This window comes from Budorcas taxicolor, chromosome 11, assembly GCF_023091745.1.
Source record: "Budorcas taxicolor isolate Tak-1 chromosome 11, Takin1.1, whole genome shotgun sequence".
Classification (NCBI taxonomy): Eukaryota; Metazoa; Chordata; class Mammalia; order Artiodactyla; family Bovidae; genus Budorcas; species Budorcas taxicolor.
The window spans coordinates 21,051,470-21,063,889 of NC_068920.1; the positions used below are offsets into that span (position 1 = coordinate 21,051,470).

Below are 12,420 nucleotides of genomic sequence, written 5' to 3' on the forward strand. Positions count from 1 at the left end.
TGATTTTGACTCATATTTAGTAACTTGAAAAAATAAAAAAGCAAGAACTTGACTCGATGAAAAGGACTTAACTGCGGAGAAGCACTGTGGTCAAAGAGCTTTTACTCTGGTTTCACAGCGTTTGAAGTCATTAACTCATCAAGGATTTATATCTGTTCTTTTATCAGGGAGTGAGATGGAATACTTTCTGGTTTCTGCTCTGATGCTGAGTAGGCTGGAATTATGAGGGATTATTTTCTCAATGTTTTTTTTCAAAGCCAGGTCACGAGGTTTCATTTACCGTGGTAGGAAAGGCCTTTTTAAACCAAAGATCATTCACAGAAAGGACAAAAAAAAAAGAAAAAAAAACACCCAAGAATGAACGCTATATAGAGAGCTATATGAAATAGGTTTATGATGAATCAACTGATAACAACAACTCAGGGTATGTAAACTCAAGTTGCACTAAAAATAACAAATGATAAAAGAATGTTCCAGGTAAAAATACAAGAATAAATTTCAGCTTGACCTATTTCTAAATTATCGCAAATATTAAACAGGATATGAATTAACCTATTTAACCCGTATTATTGTTGCTATTTAGTTGCCAAGTTGTCTGACTCTGTCCGCCAGGCTCCTCTGTCCATGAGATTTCCCAGGCAAGAATACTGGAGTGGGTTGCCACTTCCTTCTCCGGGGGAAGAGGTCTCACCTACCAAGGGATTGAATTCGTCTCCTGCTTAGCAAGTGGATTCTTTACCACTGAGCCGCCAGGGAAACCCATTAAATCTATATACCTTTATTATTTATGTTAAGAAAAATTAATTTTTTTGTCAACTGCTCTGTTTGCAGTACAATTTACACATTCTATCTATATCACTGCATCTGTGCAATACCCAGATATGGTAGGTATGGATTGTGATCAATAAGGAGATGAGGGGGCCACTAAGAAAGTGGAAGTCATTTTCCCAAGACATGGCCACCAGAGAGAGGCAGGACCTGGTATACGGGTGATGACTCCCAGATGGACCGAGGCCCATCCATCATCAGTGACTCAGGCCGCATGACACTGGAAATCAGTTACTCCCATCTCTGGTTTCCATGGTAATTTTTTTTTTAAAAAAACTAACTCTCAGAACCCATTACACTCCAGTACCTTTCCCCCACATCTTTCTACACCACTGAATTATGAGCTCCTTTGAAAACAAGAGCTGTGGCATCTTAGCAGAGTACCTGGCACACGTATGCACTCTCAATTACAGAATTGTCCCTGGTGACATTGCTGTTCTCAGATTAATGTGTATTTTTTTTTTCAGAGAAAACTTTTATTTAAATACATTATAAACATAGCGTAAACAGATCGTATTTGGAAGCTGAAAAGCCTTCAGTGCTACCCAGATCCTTCATCGTCCGTCTAATGTGTATTTAACTGGGGGCCCCTTTCCTCGTGAATGACGGCAAAGGTTTCAAAATACTGTTTGTTGAACTTAAAAAAGTTAATTGTAGGATTTACACTTTGGTCAAAATACAGCTGTTTCTGAAATTCCAATGAGCCCCAAAGACCACAATTGTCTTTGTTGAACAAGGTAACAAGGGTGTGAAAACACACATGTCAACGTCATCTGTAACTACCAACTGAATAATTTTGACAAAAATTACAGATTCTAGTGACACCCACATTACCTCCTAGTCATTAAAACAAAATCTATGTGACTGAAAAAAATAACTCAGTCTTTTTGATGTCCACTAAATGTTTACGTAAGTTTTCCAAGAAGTCAAGTTCTTTTAGTTAAGTACTTAGTTACATTTGACAGACAATGTAATTCAGACTTACTGTATTTCATAAAGTTTTGGTTATAACTAGGAAAGGAAAAAAACTGGGAACACAAAATGGAATATGAAAAAGTAGAAAACAATTATACTCTGTTTCTGAAAAGAATCTTTCTTCTTTCTGTCTTTAAATAGCTACCCCCAAAGCACAATTTATAAAAGGGTAAATACAAAGAACCATATTGTAAAGTCCATGGATTTTTACAAATCTAAGCAAGGCTGGATTCTAGCAAGACTAGAATCCATTTTATCACTATGGCTTCATGTCTCGAGGGAAATTTAAGACAAGAAATAATGAACACTTTCCCTGTTCTACAAAAATACATCAACATTATATTTTTTAATAGCCCCACTTAGTTTCTGCTGTATGCTTTACTGAGGCAGTTTCCTATTAGAGATACTCAGGTTGTTTCCTTTTTCTTTTTTTCTGCAATATTTATCCTTACATATTTATCTATGTACACTTTTCTATTAACTTTACTAGGCAAAACTCCAAAAACATTGAATTACTAACTCCTCTAGCAATGCAAGAGTCTTTTTTTCTACAACTTCAACAATGCTATTATCATTCTTCCTGATTGTGATTAACAGAAAAAGCAAGCTCCTTGCTTTGTTAAATTAAAATTTTCCTTTCCTTAGTTTATTGTCCATTTGTATTTACTCTTCAGTAAATTGACTGAGTCCTATGTTTACTTGTATAAATCAATTGGTTTAGTAATTGCTTAAGTATTCATTCAAAAATGCCCATCATTTATTAAGGATATTAACCTTTGGTCTGTCACATGTTGTACATATTTCTCCCAGTCTGTCATTTACCTTTCAGTCTTATGTTGTTCTTTGTCATACAAAAGCTTTTGGTCTTTCACATTCAAATCTCTTCTTTTCCTTTATGATTTTCGTTTATGGTATACATTACACTTTCAAAATCCTTCTGGATTATCATTGCCTCAAGTTACATAGCTATTTACGCATCTCTTCTTCTAGTCTTATTTTGTTTTTTCCAGTTTTACTTCCAAACTTGAATGCTACTTATCAGCTGTGTAACCTTGGGCAAGATCTCCTTTATTAATAAAACGGGAATAATACTTGTTCTCTTTCTGAATTGCTGGTGTGATTTAATAAGGCAGTACAGTAAAGCACTTACCAGAGTGTCTGGCCATTGCAAGTCTAGAATATATTTTAGCTAATATCCATAATTAATATCATCTCTTAAATTTTTAACCAACTAAAACCAATTTTGGTATAAAGATAGAGGTACTCATTTAATTATTTTTCCTTAAATAGCTCCTCCATCTTTGCAACAAATCAGTGAGACAATCCAATCCCATTTTCAAGATAAAAGACACTTATTCTTAGAAACAAAAATTAGGAATCATTTGTTGCTATTTCTCTAGCGCCTCTAGGGGTCCCACTTTCAAAGTTTTATGATGGTGTACTCACACGTGAGAGAAAAAAGGGAGCATGTGAACAAGTGTGTGTGTGTGTTCTGGGTCATAATGAGAAGAGGAAGAAGGAACAGTATCATTAATTATTCAGAGCTGTATATGCCAACCCAGGTTGTCCAGCGGAGGAAAGATATTTACCAGTTTTTAATAACATTAAGATATCTCAGAAAGGTACAGGGAAAAAAGCAACTTAATAAATCATATCAATAAAACTAAACAGAAGTATTCTCTACAGAGCTCCCCTCTTTTTTTTTTTCTTTTTTATTCTGGTGCCTTGTAGCTTGATGAATCCCTGCCTGGGGTTCTACTTAATCAATTCTTTGGTTTGGTGACTGTCAATCACCACTGGTACAATAAACAAACATTTAAAAAAAACCAAGACTGTCTCCCAAAGCCTAAAAATTCCACGCAGGTGCCACACACTCTTCTGCCCTCCTCAGCATAATCAGTTTTCCATGACACATGAACAGTGGCTACACTTCACTCTGTGATGGACAGAGAATATTAACCATCAAAGACCCCTTACACAGTCGAGTAAGGAGAGTCTGGTTTATCCAAAAGTCTGAAGGTGTTTGTTTTTACTTTGTTCCTTTCTAAACACAGGAATCCCTTTTTTTCAGTACAGGAAAAAGCAACTTGTCCACTGCTTTTAGAAGCTTAGTTAACTAACAAAAAAAAAAGGAGCTGCTTCTGCTGGATGGTGGGAATCGGGGAATCCATAAAAGATGCTCTGCTCCCACCCTTAATGTTTCCTGACTCCAGTTCACAAATGGAATGAAGTGCCCTTGTCTAGGAGAATGCGTGTCAGCCCAGAAAGGAAAGCCAGAAGTCCCGATGGAAGCAGAAGGATCTATGAGAATTTCTTTCTGTCCCAGACATACCACGCGTAGGCACAACTTGGTCAAACCCAAGAGCCTGTGGCTTTTCCGCAGGATCCCTGCCCAACAGGAGACAGCCACTCTGCCAATGCCAGCTCCACGTGCCAGGTGCGGGGAGTCCACGGGGCAAACCTGACCTCACTTGTTCAGAACCATGACCAACATGCCAATTTCCTCTGTGGGGCTTATGATTAGACGCCTATAGCCGTGTGGACAAGTCTTAAAACACAGGCATGCCTGCAGCAACCCACAACACAATGTCAGAACTGTAGAGAGGGCTCCTGATTGGAATTTCTGCAAGCCAAGTCACAGAAGACCTGACCCACCCAGCCCTGAGTCACACGTGGTACAGACCTCTCCACTGCTAACACCCTGAGTCTCCACACTTGTGCACAGCCTGTCCCTCCTGGGAACAGCAGTAATGGCCTCAGAGCTACCAGGCATGTGCACTGGGAGCTGAGGAAGCAAGGGAATTCTCTCTATAGCAGGGCCCTGGTACCAAAGTACAGAGGAAGAGAAACCAGGGGAGTGGAAAAGTGCATACCACACATACGCCAACTCTGCACAGTGGCTACGCTCTAGGAAAAGCGAGAACAAACTAATAGGGCATGACCTTGGGACTTCCTAGTGGTCCAGTGGGTAAGACTATGAACTTCTAGTGCAAGGGACACATGTTCGATCCCTGGTCAGGGAGGTAAGATTTCACATGCCAGGCAGCGTGGCCAAAAAACCCCCAGAAACTCAAAAAGGGCACGTGCATGCATGCGTCATCACTTCAGTCGTGTCTAACTCTTGCAACCCCATGGACTGTAACCCAGGAGGCTCCTCTGTCCATAGGGCTCTCCAGGCAAGAATACTGGAGTGAGTTGCCATTTCCTTTTCCAGGGGATCTTCCCAACTCAGGGATTGAACCCGCATCTCCTGAGTCCCGCACTGCAGGCGGATTCTTTACCACTGAGCCACCGGGAAAGCCCCGAAGAGGGCACAATCTTGTCTCATTCACAATCTGCATGAATCAAGCCAGCTTCACATAGATCAGGGCTGACCAAAGCACTCAGTTTGGAGATCCAGGGTTGGACACAACATAAGCACAGAATATTTCTAAAGTAGTGACCTAGAAGAGCAGTCAGAATTTTAACACCATTTTATCACTTTAAACAGAACCTCCAGTCTTCCTTCTTTCTCCCATCTCTTTTCTCACTGGAGTTAGAGTGAAAAAATAAAATGCATATATTTATGACCTGGAATTCCTGGGCTTGCGCGTTTGGGAGGGTGTTTTTCCACTCCTAACCGAGGCTGACAGCCCTGGCAACTGTGACGAGTCTGGACTTGGCAGGTGGCACGGCTCCCAAGCCAAGCACCTGGACGGGGTGAGAGACGTCAGGCTCCACACACAAACCCGAAGGGGCGAGGGCTGCATCTCGGTAAATCTCTCCCCCAATTAGCACAACTCTCAGAAACGGTCACAGGTAGAGGCCTTAAACCTGGTTGACATTAAATGACCCCAAACTACAGACTTTAGATAGAGGGACTAGGGCTTTCAAGGCTTGACTCGGTGACATGAGATTTAAGTTTTAGTCAACTACAGAAGGTTGCCCTCGAGGGGCTGGGTAAGAACCAGGACCCTGAGAACCTAGGCCTGGAGCGTAAAGGTCGACGCGGGCCGTTTTCCACAGTGGCCCCTGGGAGCGGCCAGCCCCGCAGTCCGCAGCAGCCCTCCTCACAGCACGGCCTGGGTGACTCACCCGGACAGACGTGCCCAGCCCAGCGACAGCGCTGGGGCCCGTCACGAGCTGGCAGTGAACTTCAGTGCCTTTTTCTGTCGCCTGGTAAAGTGGCTGAGTCATGGAGGGAGGAGGGTCAGGCATCGGCGCCCCGGAGGAAAGACCCGTGGGGCCTGCCTCAGCAGAAAACGCATTTTGGAGTTATTTTCAGGAGGGTGCTTTCACATTCAACAGCTGCTGAAAAAGTCACTGTGTTTCATCCCCACCTGCTTGACGGTTTGCCACAGTCTCTGACACAGAGGCAGGTCTGACTCAGTATCTCTTCTGGACTGTGGGGTGCATGGGACTGACAGCACTTGAGGCGAGGGAAGAAGAAAGCCAAACCAAACACAGGCAATCAGGATTCCAGAGAACTTCCGACAGGAGGGAGAAGGCGAGCAGTATTATTCCTGGCTAGATGCCAAGCCAGAACACTTCAACAGTATGATTTCCTAAGCACAGCCTCCTGCTGGGATGAGAGAAAAGAGTGGAGGGCCCAGGATTGCAGCAGAATCCGCAAAGTCCTCACACGTACTTGTTATGGACCCAAATTCACCTTTACCACTGCATTCAGCTCTCCTACAAGTAGCAGGGCCTCTCTGAACCTCAGTTTCCTCTTTTGTAAAATGGGGCCAATATCAGATTCTATTGATTGGGCATTTTGACAATTAAATGATCTGCTGCAGGTAAAGGAATGAGCGCAGTGCTGGGAACCTAATGCTCAGGATTCTATTGTCTGTTGTTATTATTATCCACCCCATAAACGCACCCAGCTAAGTTAAGCAATGTCTCTGGGTGCCAACAAATAACTCTAGGGCAGGGTTCCCCAACCTCCAGGATCTAATACCTAATGATCTGAAGTGGAGCTGATGTAACAATAATAGAAATAAAGCACACGATAAATGTAATGTGCTTGAATCATCCCGAACTCCCCGCCCAGTCCATGGAGAAATTGTCTTCCATGAAACCAATCCCTAGGGTCAAAAAGCTTGGGGACCGTGGCCCTAAGGAATGTGTATGCATGCTCAGTTGCTCAGCATGTCTGACTCTTTGCAACTCCATGAACTGTAGCCCACCAGGCTTCTCTGTCCATGGAATTATGCAGGAAGGAATATTGGAGTGGGTTGCCATTTTCTCTTCCAGGGCATCTTCCCTAGCCAGGGATCGAACCCACATCCTCCTGCACTGCAGGTGGATTCTTTACCTCTGAGCTACGAGGGATGCCCCAAGGAATAGATGTGGACAAAGAAAGGAAAGCGGAAGAAGGTAGGGTTGGGTGGGATTAAAAAATCTGGGAGTAGAGATGAAAAAAAAGAATACACATATACTCTTTTAAAAAATTTAACAGTATCAGCCTAGCCTACTCCAAAAAATTTTTCTTAACTGACCTTCACTTACCCAATTTTCTGAATTAACGAACAGTCTCTCTTCCCCAGTAAAATACACTGGGGCATGCCTGCTGCATACTAAATCATCCAGCTGGTAGACAACTCTCTAGACTCCCACCAGATGAGTTATGTTCTTACAAAGGGTCAGTTGTGTTTGCTCCTAGACTGGCTTATATCAATTGCACTTCTCCACAATTACATAATTAACACATGCAAAAAGGGAGTTGCTAGTTTTAAGAAAACAAGGTTGGATGCTTAGGGACAACTTGATAAGGGCGAGTCACTAAAACTGTCAAATTAGGAATGGGTGAAAATTTGGAAAAGACAAAGAAAAATCTAGAAGGATTCTACAGTCAGATTGTTTCATAAACATCTTTTTAAGATGGCATGCTCCACTTCCAGTGAATCTCTAACTTTTCACATAGTCAAGTACTACTGCTTCTCATAATCACAGGGAAAACTTCCACAGTTTTGACAAACTTAATAGCTAACAATTATTGAGTATTAATTCTATGATGCAAGGTACTTGCTGAGGATTTATATATACTTGAATATTTTTTAAAAAAGAATACAATACACTACAATGAATACTTTGGAACTCTCCTTAAAAATTGGTTTTATTTTGGCTACTGTCACTTTTTAGAATGTAAATTTTGATGCACAGTTGAATAATATGAAACAGGAATCGTTTCTACCTCTGAGCACATAAACTTTCCCATCAAGAGAACAGACTCAGACATGGCTACTCTCCCCACAGAGATTGCCCATGGCTAGGGGGCACTCAACCGGCCCCTCATGGTACAAAGAAACATTAGTAGAACAAGAATCAGATGAAAAACATTTGTCCTGAATTGCAGGGTATTACAAAAACTGAAAACACAGGCTTCAGCAAATCTGAGCAACATACCATATGGTGAGAACTGTTATCTAATTTCTAAGTCAACAGTTTAGACTCTCAGGTCAGGAAACGTTCATGTCCACACAGATTGCCCAGAAATGCCATCACAGACCAATTTCTATTTGGTATGAAGATTTATAGAAAAACAGGTTTATGAAAAATATTCTCCTAATAGGAAGGAAAGTGAAACCAAGGTTACTGGAAGTCATTGTTATTTGCCAACCTGACACATTTTAGGCGTATGATAAAAAAATGTGTTGGTTTATGGCCAAGAAGTCCTTAAATGAAATTAGCAGTGATTTAAGCATTTACAAAGACCTATTATCTGTTATGGTGCTCTAAAATTTCACTATAATAACCTTTTTTTAATTACTGAAAATAATGGAGAAGTAATGGTTTTCTTAATAATGGGCCTTCAGCAGATCACTTGCTGACTTTTTAATCCCAAGTGTGGATCTATGTTTATGTATATATATTTATGGGCTTGGGAAAGGGAGGAGAATTGGGTTTACATAGAAATGCCATGTTTTGAATGCCTAATTCTGCAGGTTACTTGTTTTTTTCTTAAGCCCTGTCACAAAGGTTTTTGCTTAAAGATTTGGAACAATGCACAGACAAGCATTATTATGACTCACTAACCAAAAGGTAGTAATAAGCGATAATATAATTAAAATGTGCAATGTCTCAAAGCATGATTCAATGCAATTCAAACGGCTTAACAAACAAGCCTTTGATTTGCCTCTGAAAAGTCCACTGCAACAGCTGTGCGGCCAGCATAAAATGTCTGATTCATGTTTAACCCGAGAGCTGGAGGAGATCTGAGACCATTCTAGGCTATAGATCCTCCCTCTACAGATGAAGAAAAAGACACTCCCAAAGTTTAGCAGTTTGTGGCAAAACCAGGTCTCATAGATACCAGCACATACAATGCATTTTCTCTCCAAAGGACTGATGCTACTATCCTTACTACTGCTACAGTGAGACAGTGATAAAGATAATGATAAATATTAAGTGAGCTTTTCCTATGGTTTAAGGTACTTTACATGAACGGGTCATTCAGTTCTCAAGTCAACCTATGGGAGCAGGATTAATATAATTATATAACCTAAGAGGAAACAGAACTCACCTGACCCGACACAGATAAAAAGGTGCTGGAGGCGGGATTGGAACCCAGGCAGTTTGATTTAAAAGCCCACATGCTTCCACCACTCCACCCAACCCAGTGCTGTGCCCTTAAACCTACTACAGAATTACAGATTTCTACAGCAGCCTGAGAGTGGAAGCTCTTGCTTGGTGTAGTAGCCTTTAATAAATAGAGTAACATAAAACATAACTTGGATTTGAACATTGACACACCCCATGAAATCAAGAGCCTCCCTTTGCTCTTTCAGTCCAGGCACTCATCTTGCTCCCTCCCACCTCCTCTCTGGCCCCCGAGTTTTGAGAGCTGCCTCAAGAGCTCTGATTCAGTATCAATGATGCCATTCTTTATTGAGCCTGACAAATAGGTCGGTTTCAGGAACTACGTGCTTCCCCTTCTCCGTTTCCTCTATGCCCAATCAGAGAATGAATGCTTCTATCTTAATGTTTCCATTCACAATTAAGACGGAATTGCGTTTTTTTTTTAAAACTAAACAGAAAAGAAATCAAACTATAATTCAATATAAAATAAAACTTGACTATATGGTGGAAATCAATACGATATTGTAAAGCAATATCTTCCAATTAAAAATAAATATTGAATTTAAAAAAAAGTAAAATTAGTATAGAAACCACTCAACTAATCTACTAGCAATATATTTAGTAGGCAGATTATTTGCAATGAGTATCAAAAAACCTAAGAGAGTGGTGAGCAAGAATTTTACTGCTGAGATGGTCACAGCATTTGCACAACAAGAATGTCTAAAGAATAAGAAACTTTCTCCCCACACTCTGTAAATAGATGCTACTCTATCAATCAAGAAAATCCTATTTCAGGCTAACTGGAACATGGAATTTACTGTGATCATGCAAACAAATATTTAGTAAAGTTTAGGCTATCAGTATGTTTAGAAAGCATTTTTATCTATTTATATATTCATCAACATACTATATGTAGTGAAAAGCTACAGAAATCTTGGCTTTCACATTTGAATTTTATCATCTGTACTTAATAAAGTTATTTCCAGTAGGAAAAAAGTTTACATTCAGAGGCATAAGTGATACATTGCAGAATACCAGGATGGTCTCTATGGGTAGTTAATGGAGGACATGATTGTAGAGATGTGAAAAAGGAAGAGAAAAACAATTTTCCTAAAACATTTATTAACCACATCACTCCAACAGCCTTTTTTTTTTTTTTTTTTTTAACAGTTCTTAGCCTAGATTTTTAAAATTTCCTGTTATCGGGCTTCACTCAACATGTACAAGTAAGTCTCTCACTGACTCCCCATAAGATGCATCTTCTGCTTGGACCGGTGTTACACACCATGCTCACTTCCACTTCTGCACCCTCACTCATGAAAAAGCCAAATGAAGTATTTGCGGGCACCTTCCACTGGCCAGCTCATGCAGTTACCTACGGAACCCGCATAACAACATCTAAGTACTATAACTGACATGCTTCCCATTTTACAGAAAAGAAACTATAGCTCAGAGAGATTAAATTGTCTAAGAGAATCAAAGCAAGCGCCCTGAGACTTAAACCACCGCGGACTTCAGAGTCCACAGGCTTTCCTTGACCCCATACGCTTCTTCTCGTCTGGATGCCCTCCATACTGTGCGTGTGCTCACTCCTGCCCGACTCTTTGCAGCCCCATGGACTGCACCCTGCCAGCCTCCTCTGTCCACGGAATTCTCCAGGCAAGAATACTGGAGAGGGTGGCCGTTTCCTCCTCCAGGGGATCTTCCCCACCCACCCAGGGATCGAACTCACATCTCCTGGATCGGCAGGTGGATTCTTTACTACTGAGCCACCTGGGAAGCCTGCCTTCCATACTGCCCTTTGGTTAAATCTATGCTAAACTTTTATGTCCAGTTACAGTCCCAATTCCTCTATGATTTCTTCCCAGGCCACTTCAGTCTTTTCAGATTTTGCCTCTCCTTGGGTTTTCTATAGTACTTAAAACCTGTAATATTTTGAGCTTAAATATTATCTCCAAATGCCTGGAGATTTTGTTTGTTTGCATTCTTTTGCTTTCCAACTTAGGTTTTAATTTCTCAAGGGCTTCCTTGGCTGCACACACAGTAGGGGTTTAATGAATATTTAAGGAACTATTCTGAATCTTTCTGGCTTCCTGGGTTAAATAAGAAGAACAATCACACCGGGCTGGAGCACAGAATGGATGGTAGGCAGACCGGGAGCAGCGGGTAGGGAAGGTAGATGGGGTTATATATTAATAACAAAGGACCTTAAATGTCATCCAAGGAGTATAGATTTTATCTATAAGTGATGAGGAGTCCTCTAAAGTATTTGAGAATTTCGTAAGAGTTTCAATCCAGGGAGCTATATCGGACTACATCCAGAATAATATCAATTGAACAGAATGAGAGACTGTGCTTTGTATAGCCATAGCATTTGTCCTCATTTGCTTCTGTCACAGTACGAAGTGTTTTATTTAAATCCAAAAGCACACACCCAGAATGAAAATACACACAGCGCTAACAGTCAAGGCAGACTCTGTAGAATATATTATCTAGCATCTCAAAGGACTAATAAAAAGACAAATTAATTACAGCCAACATTAAAAAATTATTTATTCACATTAATAAAATACACTGCTGAAGTTGCAGGAATGATGTTTGGGAAGAAGGCTTATTTACCCAATGTGAGCCCCGGAAGGAATTTTCCAACTTCAAGATTAACTTTTGAAAAAGCTATATATCAAATAATTTCTCAGCAAATTTTCTTTACGTGGCAAGGAAAAGGTTATCAAGAAACAAAATTTCCTACAAGCAGATGACTGCCTTTGCCTTCTAATCTTTTAAGATCTACAGCCTCTCCATCATCCTCTTGCCCTTTCGTTCAGTAAATGGAAAAATCAGTCAACTGAGATTCTTTTTTTTGAATATTTATTTATGTTTGTGTGTATTGATTTAGCTGCACCAGGTCTTAGTTAGTCATGTGGACTCTTAGTTACGGCATGTGGGATCTAGTTTCCTGACCAGGGATGGAACCTGGGCCCCCTGCATTGGGAGCTTGGAATCTTAGCAACTGGACCACCAGGGAAGTAAGTCCCAGCTGAGATTTTCATAAGTAGA

The 12,420-nt window shown here is 40.7% G+C and overlaps 1 protein-coding gene across 1 annotated transcript in view; it reads right to left on the reverse strand.

Moving 5' to 3' along the window:
- The window catches only part of KIF13A (kinesin family member 13A), a 196,567-nt gene that overhangs the window by 86,026 nt on the left and 98,121 nt on the right, over positions 1–12,420 (reverse strand). The gene's annotated exons all lie outside the window — the stretch shown is intronic.